Source organism: Cervus canadensis, chromosome 13, assembly GCF_019320065.1.
Source record: "Cervus canadensis isolate Bull #8, Minnesota chromosome 13, ASM1932006v1, whole genome shotgun sequence".
NCBI lineage: Eukaryota > Metazoa > Chordata > Mammalia > Artiodactyla > Cervidae > Cervus > Cervus canadensis.
The window spans coordinates 49981645-49995075 of NC_057398.1; the positions used below are offsets into that span (position 1 = coordinate 49981645).

Below are 13431 nucleotides of genomic sequence, written 5' to 3' on the forward strand. Positions count from 1 at the left end.
TTGCCTTTTCATTAATGGTGTCTTAAAATAAATATATTACTGAATATAACATGCATACATACAGAAGAGTGGCTACATCGTATAGTACAATGTGAATTTTTTTTACACATGAACTGTGTGACCAGCATCCAGGTTGAGAATGGACATACCCAGCACCCCAAAGCCCCTTTATGCCTCCTCTGGCCTCCATGCTCCAAGGTAACCACTGTCCTGACTTACATACATGGGAGATGAAGTATGTTCTCTTTGGTGTGTGTTTGCATGTGGGATTCAGCACACTGATTTGGGCAATTGTTATTCACTCATGTTTGTTGCTTTATAGCCGTCTGTTTATCCATCGTATGACTGATGGACGTTTGGATAGTTTCCAGTTCAGAGGCACTACAGGTAGTGCTGCTGGGAACATTCTCGTACATGCATCTGATGAGCACATATACATGTTTCTGTTGGGTATACGCCTATGCTGGTCATAGGAGGTGTCTGTATTCCGCTTTAGGAGACATTGGGGGAAATATGCCAATACCTGGTACTTTTTGTCTTTCCATGATATTGATTCTTTTTCATTACAATTGGAGGATGCTTGTATTATATTATGTTTTATTTTGCATTTCCCTGATGATGAATTGAGCATCTCTTCATGTTTATTGGCCATCTGGATAGCCTCTTCTGTGATACATCTGTTCTAGTTTATTGCCCATTTTTCTGTTAGATTGTCTGTTCTTGTCTTATTGTCCTTCTCTTTTTGACTTTTGGGAAATCTTTATATATCCTGAATACAAGTCCTTTGTCAAAGTATAAGAATTGTGAATATCTCTCCCAATCTCTGGCTTAAGTTTGCACTCTTCAAAATTTTTTTAAAAAATTTCACTCTTAGTGGTGCCTTTTGAGGAACAGAATTCTTAAATTTATCATTTTTTCCCCTTTATGGCTAACATTTCCATTTCTGTTAAAGTATCTTTGATAAGTAGATATCTCCAATTTTAATATAGTCAAATTGATCAGTCTTCTTTTATGACAGTTTTTTTTAATTTAAAAATGTATTTATTTATTTTCTTTTGGCCGCGCTGGGTCTTTGTCATGGTACATAGTCCCTAGAGTGCTTGTGCTCAGTAGCTGTGGCTCGCAGGCTCTCTAGCTGTGGTGCATGGGCTTAGTTGCCCCGCCTGGCAAGTGGGATGTTAGTCCCTGACCAGGGGTCAGACCCGAGTCCCCTGCACTGGAAGGCAGAGTCTTAATCACCAAACCTCCAGGGAAGTCCCTATGACAGTTCTTTTAGTGTCTTATGTGTCCATGGAATCTTGCCTTACCCTATGTTCATTAAGATATAAACCCTCTGTTCTCTCCTAAAATTTTTTTAGCTGTGTCTCACACATTTAGAGAAGGAAATGGCAACCCACTCCAGTACTCTTGCCTGGAGAATCCCATGGAGGGAAGAGCCTGGTAGTCTACAGTCCATGGTGTTGCAAAGAGTTGGACACGACTGAGCGACTTCACTTTCACTTTCACACATTTAGGTCCATAATCCACCAAGAATTGATTTGAAGGATGGGTGAGGGGAGGGATGGACTGGGAATTGGGGATTAGCAGACGCAAACTATTACATGTAGAATGGATAGAAAACAGGGTCCTACTGTATGGCACAGGGAACTATATTCAATATCCTGAGATAAACCATCATGGAAAGAAATATAAAGGAAGAATGTATATATGTATATATATCAATCTGCTGTACAGCAGAAATTAACACAACATGGTAATTCAATTATACTTCAATTGAAAAAAGAGAATTCATTTGTATGATGTGAGATAGGGGTCCGATTTTACTTTTTTCCATATAGATACTTCAAAGATAGAGCACTATTTGCTGAAAAGACCATTCTTTCTTTATTACAATGCTGTACATTTTTAAAATGCATAAATAAATACATAAAATACATAGATAAATAAATACATAAAAATAAATGTACAAATGCTGTCCATTTGTGATAATTCAAGTGTTCATACATTCATGGGTCTGTTTCTGACTCCCTCTCTTGTTTTATTGGTGAGCCTGTCTGTCCCTATCAATACCACATTGTCTTAATTCCTCGAACCCTTGCCCTCTGCACTGGAAGCATGATGACTTAACCACTGGACCACCAGTGAAGTTCATGCTGTTTTTGTTACTATAGGTTTATGGTGTGGTCTGAGGTCAGGGAGTCTGATTCCTCCAGCTCCATTTTTCTTTATCAGGATGGATATTTTCTGCAATTGATGTCTAAAATTACCCTTTTTCAACATAAAAGAGTCTAGAAGAAATAAAACCCTAAATATGAAAACTAAAATTATAAGGAAGGGCAACTTAAACAATGGTGAGGTGCTAGATTATCAATAGCTACTCAAGAAATCTAGCTTGAAAATTCCCCAAATTTTGGGAAACAGATGCAGTCATTTCATTGCTAGAGACTAGAAAATGTGAACACTCCTTTTGGAGTGCAAACAGTAGCAAAAGGGCCAATACCACCTGTAAATCTACCCCTACCTCCTGTAGGTCAAAAGAAGAAAAGCGCTGCATGCGTAGAGATGTTTATAATAGCAGTGCTTCCAGGAGTGAAAACGAAACAACCTATGGTGTCCCACATGATGAAAACAGAGCAATCAAAATGAGGTGTATAGTAACTGTGTAAAACAGGGAAGAGTGTGGAATTCTTCTAAGCTAAAAACAAATTCCATCAAACAGGTATAGATTATCTACTAAAATTTGTAAGGGAAAAAAGTACTAAAAGTTGAAGGGAATAAAAGGAGGAATGAAAATTGTAGGATTATAGGTACCGCACCCCATTTTTAAGTTTCAAAATGATCATGAAAAATCTGGCTGTTTGGGTGTTTTCAACCCAAGAGCAGGGAGCAGTGAGTCACCTCTCTTTCCACCACTCTGCCTGGCTGAATCCAACTCATTCTTCACATATCATATTAAATGTTAGCTCATCACAGAGACCTGACTCATCTCCCTAAAGTAGAACCCAGATACGCACTTTCATTTTCTCTTAGTGTGCTCTATAATTCACATTTTCCACACTTCTTCCTTCTGTCCAGATGGCTTGAGTTTAAATCTCAAACCCCAAATTACTAACAAGCTACCACTCTGTGCTGCGGGTTCCTCATCTGTGAAATGGGGGTAATGACAGCCCTTCCTGGTGAGGAGTTGGTGAACTGCTGCTTGTAAAATTCACTGTGTTCTGGGTTCACAGTAAGTGCAGCTGTGGATGGAATTGCATCGCCTCAAAATTCATATATGTCAGTCCTAACCCCCAGTGTGATGGTATTAAGAATTGGGGGTCTTTTTTTAGGGATTAATTAGGTTTAGATGAGGTAATGAAGATGACGCCCTCATAGTGGAATTGATGCCCTTATAAAAGAGGAAGGCGCAACAGAACTCTCTCTCTGCCACATGAGCTTACAACCACCTGCAAGCCAGGAAGCAGGCTCTCACCAGAGACCGAATTAGCTGGCACCTTGACCTTGAACCTCCCAGCCTCCAGAAGCGTGAGATGATAAATGTCTGTTGTTTCCACCATCTAGTCTGTGGTATTTTGTTATGGAAACAAAGCTATGTTATAAAGCCATGTTATAAAAGTGTTAGCTATGATTATTATTTAACTGTGTAGTCATTAAAAATCATGTTTTGAAGACTTTTATTCTATGCTATAACAACACTAAGTGGAGAACAGGATAAAAATCTACGAACACCAACACCTTAAATTTTGAAATAGCATGGAGGAAAACATACCAGTATGTGGTAATAGAGGTTAATATCTAGGAGGTATGATTATAGATAACTTAAATTTTCTTTTTTATAGTTTTCTGTATTTTCAAATGTTTTCTACATGAGCAATAGAAAAAGTTAAAAAAGCAATGAATTCTTGTAAAATGTTTTTTACACATTTGACAAGCTCATGTGCTACCCTCTCCTCTCGTACCTGGGGCCTCGTGGCCACTGCCTGAATCCTGCTTGGCCTGAAGTTAGAGCCATGGGTGTTCTCCCCGTGGTGGCCCTGGGCAAGTCCTGTGACCGCTCTGGTCTTGGTTTCTTCATTTGGGAGGACCCTGTGATCTCACGGGGTTTTGGAGAAGAGAAGATGACCACTGAGCCAAAGTACCTTGGAGATGCTTTGGATGGGCAGGGTAACCCTGTGACTCCCAGAACGGCAGGTATTCCCACCCCAGCACCCTCCAGCGGCCAGCCGAGTCTCAGTGTCAGGGTCAGAGTCAGGAGAAGCTCCCACCACTCCCCTACCTCTTTACTGCCCAGGAGGACACTGCTCAGAGCTGGGTCAGGGGCTTAAGGGTGTGGGGTTGGGGGTTGAGTGGGAAATTCAGAAAAATCATAAAGATGACAACAAAAATCACCCAGATATCTTCAACTCAGTAATAATCAGCATTGACACATTTGTAAATTTCCTTTTTTTCCCCTTTAGTGTGTTGACTGAAATCATACATTTTTTGTCATATTCTTTTCCATTATGGTTTATTATATGATATTGAATATGATTCCTTATGCTATACATTAGGGTCTTAGTGTTTATCCATTCTATGTATAATGGTTTGCATCTGTTAATCCCAAATTCCCAGTCCAACCCTTCTCTGTCCCCGTGTGCCCTCCGCTAGGCAGGCATAAGTCCCCACCGCCTCCTAGGCAACTGTAAGTCTGTTCTCTATGTCTATGAGTCTGTTTCCATTTTATAGATAAGTTCATTCGTGTTATGTTTTAGATTTCACATGTAAGTGATAGTATATGGTATTTGTCTTTCTCTGTCTGATCTACTTCACTTAGTATGATAATCACTAGGTCTATCCATGTTGCTGCAAATGGCATTATTTTATTCTTTTTGAATAGTAAGAATAATATTCCATTGCATATATATATATACACATATATATACATATATATATATATACACATACCACTCCTTTTTTATCCATTCATCTGTCAATGGACATTTAGATTGTTTCCATGTCGTGGCTATTGTGAATAGTGCTGCTATGAATTGTAGTTTTCTCTGGATATATACCCAGGAGTGGGATTTCAGGATGTGGCAGCTCTATTTTTATTTTTTGAGGAACCTCCATACTGTTTTTCACAGTGGTTGTACCAATTCACATGCCCAAAAACAGTGCTACCTTTTTGTTGATTACCCCTGTCCTCTTTCAACTGCTCCATGGATGGGGTCCTGGCTGAAGGCAGGGGGGCCAGTTAAATAGCTTCTTGAATCCTTGCTCTACTTTTTTAAAAAAGGTCTTCCATAGTGATTTCCAAGTCCTGAAAATGGTTTAAGTGCTTAATAAATAGTGATTCAAACACCCTACAATGAAAGCTCTATTATCATTCTCCTCATTCGGAAAATGTGGAAACTAAGTCACGGGGAGCAGCCCAAGGCCACTCGACATTGACAAGGTGGAGCTGGACGGGCTGAGAGCAGGTGCTGGGCCCACTCAGAAGCAGGGAGGGGTTCCTGCTGCGTGCAGAAGTCAGCACCTCCTATTTGGGTGTTAGCCACACGTTTCCTGACTCATCACCCTTCTTTCTTTTAGGCCTCATCTTATTTCTTCAGGTGCCCTGAGCACCGGTAACAGGCAGACTGGCCAGGGTCCTTGGGGTGCCAAGGATGACACTTTCTTTGCAGTCTACATTGTGGCACAAGAAAGTTTGGAAGGGATCATAGGCATGAATCACTGTGCCTGGGGCCTTTCCCAACCCTAAAGCTCAGGGCTGCCTCTGCTAGTCAGCATGGAAGGGTCACACCGGGGAGATATGACATGGACTGCTCCCTGGGAAGCTAGCGAGAATCCACATCAGCCTCTCTTCAGCCCAGTCACACTTATCACCCCGAGTAGCTGTCTGTTTACTAAGGGTGGGCTTCCTACTGGCTGGGACTCTGTCTTTGTTTCCCCAGCTCTGAGGTGTCTGGTGATTGATCAGTGCTCAGTGAATGTTGATTGAATGAATGAACTGCGGATGGGATTAGCTGGCTGCCCAGAGGTAGCCCATCTACTGAGATTGGGAGATTGTTTACCCATGAGATTAAGGTGCTGTGGGTGCAGCCTATACTAGTCTAGGGGCCTGTGTTCAAATCCCAGTGGGGTCCCTGACATTCAGGCTCATGGCCTTGGATGATACTGTGTTTCATGAATGGTGTTGTGTGTTTCGACCTCGATTTCATTCTCAAAATCCCCCATTGTTGTGAGCGTACAAATGGAATGTATGCAATGGCAAGGGGCCCCAGGTAGACAGAATGATGGGGGCTGAGCCTTCGGACTTGGATCACGGAGCCATGATCTGCTCTTACCCTTGCTCCTTCTGGGCAAAGGCAACACACTCAGGGTTTCAGGGTTGCCTTCCTTTGTTGTTCAGTCACTAAGTCATGTCTGACTCTATGAGACCCCATGACTGCAGCATGCCAGGCTTCTCTGTCCTCCACTACCTCCCGTAGTTTGCTCAAATTCATGTTCAGTGAGTCGGTAATGTTATCTAACCATCTCATCCTCTGACTTCTCTGCCCTCCTTGAAAATGCTTTTCCTGAAGAGGGGGCTCTGCACTCCTGACAGCCTCTGGAAGGCAGGAAGCTGATGTGCAAAGATGTCTGGAGTCTGGTTGGACACATCTCACACTGGCTGAGGCTGGACTCCAGGAAGTTCTAAACCTTCCTCCCACCGTTAACATTTAAAAAGCAACCAGGTGATGTGGCAAAGGCAGAGGAAGAGGGTGTCAGAGAAGCAAGGGCGCATCTCCACTGTGTCCTTCCTGACGTTCCTCTCTCCACCCTTCTCCTTTCTCTCTTTCTGGTCACTCATTCTCCCACAGGGCCCCGAGCGGGTGGCGGGGGCTCAGCCTCGCTCAGGTTCCTCTGTCTGGCCTCCATCAGAGGGAAATGGCTCCTTGTTCTGGGACAGAGCAAACAAGTCCTTGGGACTGTGAGACCCACCTTAGAGCCTTTGCCTCAAGGTCCTGTCCCCAGACCATTTTGCAGAGGGTCGTTCCACCCACTCCAGCTAGAACCGTCCTTCTTTTTTTGTTTTAAATTATTTATTTTTGGCCGTGCTGGGTCTTCATTGCTTTTTTGCAGGCTTTCATTGTTGCGGGGAGTGGGGGCTACGCTTGGTTGCTGAGCACGGGCTCTAGAGCACAGGCTCAGTAGTTGTGGCTTAACTGCTCCACTGCATGTGGATCCCTGTGGACTGGGGATCGAACTTGTGCCCCCTGCATTGGCAGGCAGATTCTTATCCACTGTAACACCAGGGAAGTCCTAGAGCCTTCCTTCTTGTAAGGATTCTGTTTTGAAAAAAAGTAATATTCTATGAAAAGTGTATGTAGGCAGAAATGTAATATTGATAAGTGGTTGCATTACTGGGGTCGATTGCAATCTGAATATATTTGAAGTCATCCCTGAGGACACAGTGATCTTTGGGCAGACTGGCTTTGTCCGCTGCAGACCAAGTAGCCACAGCCCCAGACACCGCAGCTGGATTTCTTGATGAAAATGTTGCCAAACTACCATCACCTAAAGACTATGAAACGAAGCTCAACTAAGAAAACATATGACCACAAGATAATATTTGTCTTTGTTGTCTTTTGAAAGAGTCAGTGTTTGTATTATTTTGTGACATATTTGTATTGTATGTATTTATATTGTTGTGTATTTATATATAATAGCATTTACCAAACTAAATAAAAATGTTGATGACAGGACTTTTAGTCAATATGCTTCAATCATTTTTTCTACTTGCATCGACTTGCCCAAAATAACTCTTTTAATTTTAACTGTGTACTAGGTATATATTATAAGTAATGTGTTTACCTTTTCCTTTTGCAGATTTGTAGCTGTTTAAAATTTCAGTAGCTGTTGAGTTAATTTCAACTTCATTTTGTTCCTAAGATTTCCTTTTTTTCCTAGTAAAATGGAAGTAAACAAGGAAAGATGTATTCAGTAGAATACAAAGTCAAAAAGAATGGTGTCTAATGAAACTGACAAGTAAATGAATGTTGAGTGGTATTCTTAGGTTTCTGAGGACAATGAAAGTAGAAGAGATTTCAATATATTTATAAATCTGTGAAATTATTTTGGCATATTACTAGCCACTAATTGTTGACTTTGTCATAATTCTATTTACCTAAGTAATAATGGGCAAAATACTGACAATTTTATTGTAATTTCAAGTTTTTTTTAAAAAATTCAGATGCTTAAATGTAATGGGACATACTTTTTAACTTTTGAATCAGTAGATGTTGATTAATACTAAGACATTAAAATGCTAAAATATTTTCTCTTGAAACTTAACTTTTTAAAATTGAGGTATAATTGATTTACAGTGTTGTGTCTGTCAGTTTTGGGTACAGCGAGATGATTCAGTTATATGTATACATATTCATTTTCAGATTCTTTTCCATTATAAGTTATTACAAGATTAATTTTTAATTTTGGATAGTAAAAGACTACTTTTGAATTTGTGAAACTGATGGGTACAAACTAGGCTTTGTTGCAAAGGTGAATGACTTGATTTTGATAAGACTATTCATGACTCAAGTTAGAAAACTGTACTACCACATATGGGTTTCCCAGGTGGCTCAGCGGGTAAAGAATCTGCCTGCAATGCTGGAGATGCAGGAGATGTGGGTTCGATCTTTGAGTCAGCAAGGTCCCCTGGAGGAGGGCATGCCAACTCAATCCGGTTCTTGCCTGGAGAATCCCATGGACAGAGGAGCGTGGCTACAGTCCATAGGGCTGCAAAGAGTAGGACACAACTAAAGCTTCTGAGCACCCACGCACTACTACACACAGTGGTTTGAAAGAGAACATCACATAAATGTCCTATTTTTGATAGCTGCTTTCTATTCGTTTTTCAACACCTGGTGATCAACTTTGGATTTTATTAATCATGAAAATTTCTAGATAAAAGGGCAGAAATGACAAAACTGCCCTTGAAATGCTGTGCTGGTTCTGAATATCATCTCTGAACAACCTCTGATAACGCTAATAAATGCCCTGTGCTCTCAACTAAAAAAAAAAAGTATTATTCTGTTTAGAGACACCCTGTAACAGGCAATATTAATATATAGCAATAGCAACGTTTTCCTCTGAGAGGCTGCCCGCTGCAGGTGCTTGCGTGCAAGTTAAGGAGCAGGGTCTGTGCTGTCTGGTTCTTTATTTTGCAAATAGCATGTCAGTTTCAGCTCCAATATCATTGCCTCTTAGGCTTCTGTGAGACACAATGGTTGCTTTCCTTCTGCAAGCTTTTGGGCAAATTGTTGGTCTCCTGCATTCTAGTCCCTCAATTTGTCTTCCTCAGAGGCTTCTCTGGGCTCTGGGGACAGGGGTGGTGGTGGTGGGGCTCCTTTTCTTGGAGAAGTCTTCCTCAGGAAAGAGAGGAGGGGCTACACGGTTCTGTAGTCAGTGCCTCTGGGGGAGCCTAGAAGACGCCCTTGGACAAAGGATTTGGGTGACGTCCAGGGATATCTCTTTCCTTTACAGAGCCCAGGTCAGCCTCCCATTGCAGATGCGGCTGAAATGCACACATCTTCATACAAGGAGCAAGCTGACCTACATTCACAATGGGGAGACTTGGACTCAAGTCTTTGCCAAAGAAGAGGTTTTGATAGTGAAGACTCACAGCCCTATTTTCTCCAAAGAAATAGTTGAGTCTTCTTGAAGGATTGACTCTAGAGCAAATGAGTATTATTTGGGAACATTAAATGCTCAAAAATTACAATTAGAATTCTCAAAATGATTTTTTAATTGAAGTATATAGTTGATTTGCAATATTGTATTAGTTTGAGCTGTAAAGAAAAGTGATTCAGATATATATATATATTTTCCAGTTCTTTTTCATTATAGGTTATTATAAAGTTTTGAATGTATTTCCCTATGCTGTAAAGTAGATAGTTCCTTTGTTTAACTATTTTATATATAGTGGTGCATATCTATTAATCCCATACTCCTAATTTATCCCTCCCCCTGTATGTAGGTTCCTTTTAGTTTTGTTTACAGTTTCCTTTGCTGTTCTAAAATAAACTTTTTATTTAAAATAACAAACAGCAACAGAAGGGCTAGGCTATAAAGTCATGAATGTTTCAGAATGTGAAGCCATGGGCGCAAACAATAAATATCAGTACACATAAACAGATGTCCAACATAGAGTTTCAACCAGTTCTAGATATAGAAAACAGAGACCTTGGAGAGAGGGTGGACAGGGTTGGGAGGATGAAATTTATTAAAAGAAAAAAGAAGAGGAAGAGAGATGAGAATCAGAACAGATAAGAAGGGCCCACAGATCTTAGAGTAAAGAAGGCATTTTATTATTATTTTTTTTAATTGAAGTATAGTTGTTGTGTGCACCACTATATATGAAATAGTTAAACAAGGACCTAGCTATCAATATATATAAGGGCTTCCCTGGTGGCTCAGATGGTATAGAATCTGCCTGCAATGCGGGAGACCTAGGTTCGATCCCTGGGTTGGGAAGATTCCCTGGAGAAGGGCATGGCAACCCACTCGAGTATTCTTGCCAGGGGAAACCCCATGGACTTCATCTCCAGTCCATGGGATGGCAAAGAGTCAGACACAACTGAGCAACTATGCACAACATTATATATATATATATTCTTTCTCATATTCTTTTCCTTTATGGTTTAGTACAGGATGTTGAATAGAGTTCCCTGTGCTATAAAATAGGACCTTGTTTAAATATAATGTAGCACAGTTTGCATCTGCTAGTCCCAAACTCCCAAGCCAATCCTCTCCTGCCCCCTGTTCCCCCGGCAACAACATCTGTTCTCCCTGTCTGTGAGTCTGTTTCTGTTTCGTGGATAAACTCATTTGTGTCATATTTTAGATTCTGCATATAGGTGATAGCATATGGTATTTGTCTTTTTCTGACTTACTTTGCTTCGTATGAGTGGTCCGGGGTTTATTTTGGACTCAGCGCTATTTATTGGCCCTACAATAAAGAATATTTACATAATAATGGTAACATAATTGTCATTTATTGGTTTTCAGCATTTAAAATCAACTTTCAAACAAAGGACTAGATAGAATGCTATGGTTACCAACCTTGACATTAAAAATGCCAGGGTGTAACTGGTACAGGGTTAGGAGACCAGAGTGGGTGAGGAGGTGGAAGACACAGCCGCTTCATAGTCTAATTTTATGTGAAGTAATATTAAGACAATGTCTGCAGCTCAAGGAGTGAGAAATAGAGGTTTTCGTACATTGTTGAAATTCGCAAAAGTGTTGAGAAGAACTAAAATTACCAACACATTTATTAAAAATCTGAGAGGAGGATGGACTCCAGAGTGAGGAGGAAAGGAGCTAAATCCTTGTGTTTTGTAGCAAAGAGTCAGCAGATATAGCTAAGTTAAGGAGTCAAGCATAGTGTTTATGGTTTGGGAGGAAAACTGTCAGAAGTGCTGTTTGAGGATGGGGGAAGGATGCAGTGGGAGGCTGTTACTTTTCATTCTAAATCTTTTTTTGCTATTTGATGTAGCACCACAGATATATCTTTGAACACACACACACATACACAAAAGGCTCTTCAGAAAACTCATCAGCTCCCACCAGGAACCCCTCAGAGCTCCAAGAGCAAGCAGCAGGCCAAATGCTCTAAGGACAGCTTAGAGCTGCATAGAAGAGGAAGCAAAAAGTGTTTCCAGGAGGTGTGGGGGCTGCCTTGTGGCTGGAGTGTCACATCCCCTAATGAACATGCAGGAAGTGGGTGAAACACGCCAGAGTGGATGGCAAAAGCTCGTTTCCTTTCCATGATAGATGCAGTGCTGAGCCATTGACAAAATGCTGAAGTATGTGGGAAAAGGATCTGGCCCAACAGGACAGTGCTAATCCGAGGGATTTCCCAAATGACTCTGTGCTCGTTGTTATGGATTTTGTTTACTCGGGCCACCTTTCCAATTACCTGTCAGAGGGGCAAATCCTTCCTCCCTGCTTAATCAGGTGTGAGAGGTAAAGAAATGGGTAAAGAAGAGGGTAATGAGAGCAATACCATAATAATGACTCTGATACCACATATCAATTAACGATAACAGATATCAGTACCCCTGCCCTCCATTAACACTTCTCTCCTGGATTGGGTAGAACTCTGGCTCCACAAGAATGAATTCAGTACTGACAGCCTAGAAAAATATGCTCTGATACAGACCTTCAAGAATTTTCCATCTACAACAAGGTGATCCTAAAGAAAAAGTCAAGGGAGCGTGCCTGCGCCCCTTAGCCTCGCCACTCTTCTCTGCTTCCTCTGCCCATTCAAGCTGGGTGGGGGGCACGAGCAGGCCCAACAGCAGTGGCGAGTGAGGTGCCTGAAGCCAGCTTCTGCTCCTCCTCCAACCGTTCTGTGGGAACACTGGTTGTCACCATCATGTCTGCTGCAAATTCTGAGATTCCAAACTCAATCATCTCCAGAGGCCAGCGCCCAGTCTTCATGTTTTACCAGAGGGTAAAGTCATGCCAAATACTCTTTTTTCGCTGGTGGAACTGATGTTAGGATGGACGAAACCGAAATTAGAGGTTTCTTTATTAGGTATCCGGGTTCCATCCCTGGGTTGGGAAGATTCCCTGGAGAAAGAAATGGCAACCCACTCCAGTATTCTTGCCTGGAGAATCCCATGGACAGAAGAGCCTCAAAGGCTATAGTCCATGGGGTCACAAAGAGTTGGACATGGCTGAGTGATGAACATTTTTGCTTTACTAGGTATGTTTCAGTAAAACAAGTGAAGATAATCACAGATCGAACTGGTATGTCTAAAGGCTATGGATTGTTGCATTTTACAATGATGGGAATGGGCAGAAGATAGTAGAATCACAGATAAATTTCCATGATAAAAAGCTGAAATTGAGCTCTGTACTCAGGAAACAAAATTTATGTGCTTATCATGTACAGCCTCATCCTTTGGTTTTTAATCTTCCTCTTCTACCACAGTTTTGGAGTGTCTGGAGTAACCCAAACACTGAAACTTACAGGCAGCATCTAACCACAATGAATCCGGTAACTCAGTATGTTTAGGCTTATCCTCCACATCCATCTTCACTGGTTCAGGATATCACTGGATATCAGCTGTCTGTTTATAATTATCAGATGCTACCGCCACGGTCTGCGGAGGAACAACGGAGTTACGTTATTTCCCTGGCTTATACAGCTATTAACTGCCACTCTGATGAAGTTGATCCAGGAGCTGAAGTTTTGCCAAGTGAATGCTCAGTTCATGAAGCTACATCATCCTCTGGAAATGGCCCACAAAAGAAATCTGTGAACTGAAGCATACGGACAGTGGTATCTTGACTGTTTAATCCAGAGAACAGACTGAGAAATTCCCTTTTAATCAAGATGACTAGTGCAAAGATAAAAGAGTTCATCGCTTTAGAAGTCAGGCAGTGCTTAAGTCTGTTTGA

At 41.3% G+C, this 13431-nt stretch overlaps 1 pseudogene; it reads left to right on the top strand.

Annotated features, from left to right (window-relative positions):
- The first annotated feature begins 4010 nt into the window (after positions 1 to 4010).
- LOC122451754 lies at positions 4011 to 13431 on the top strand (annotated as a pseudogene).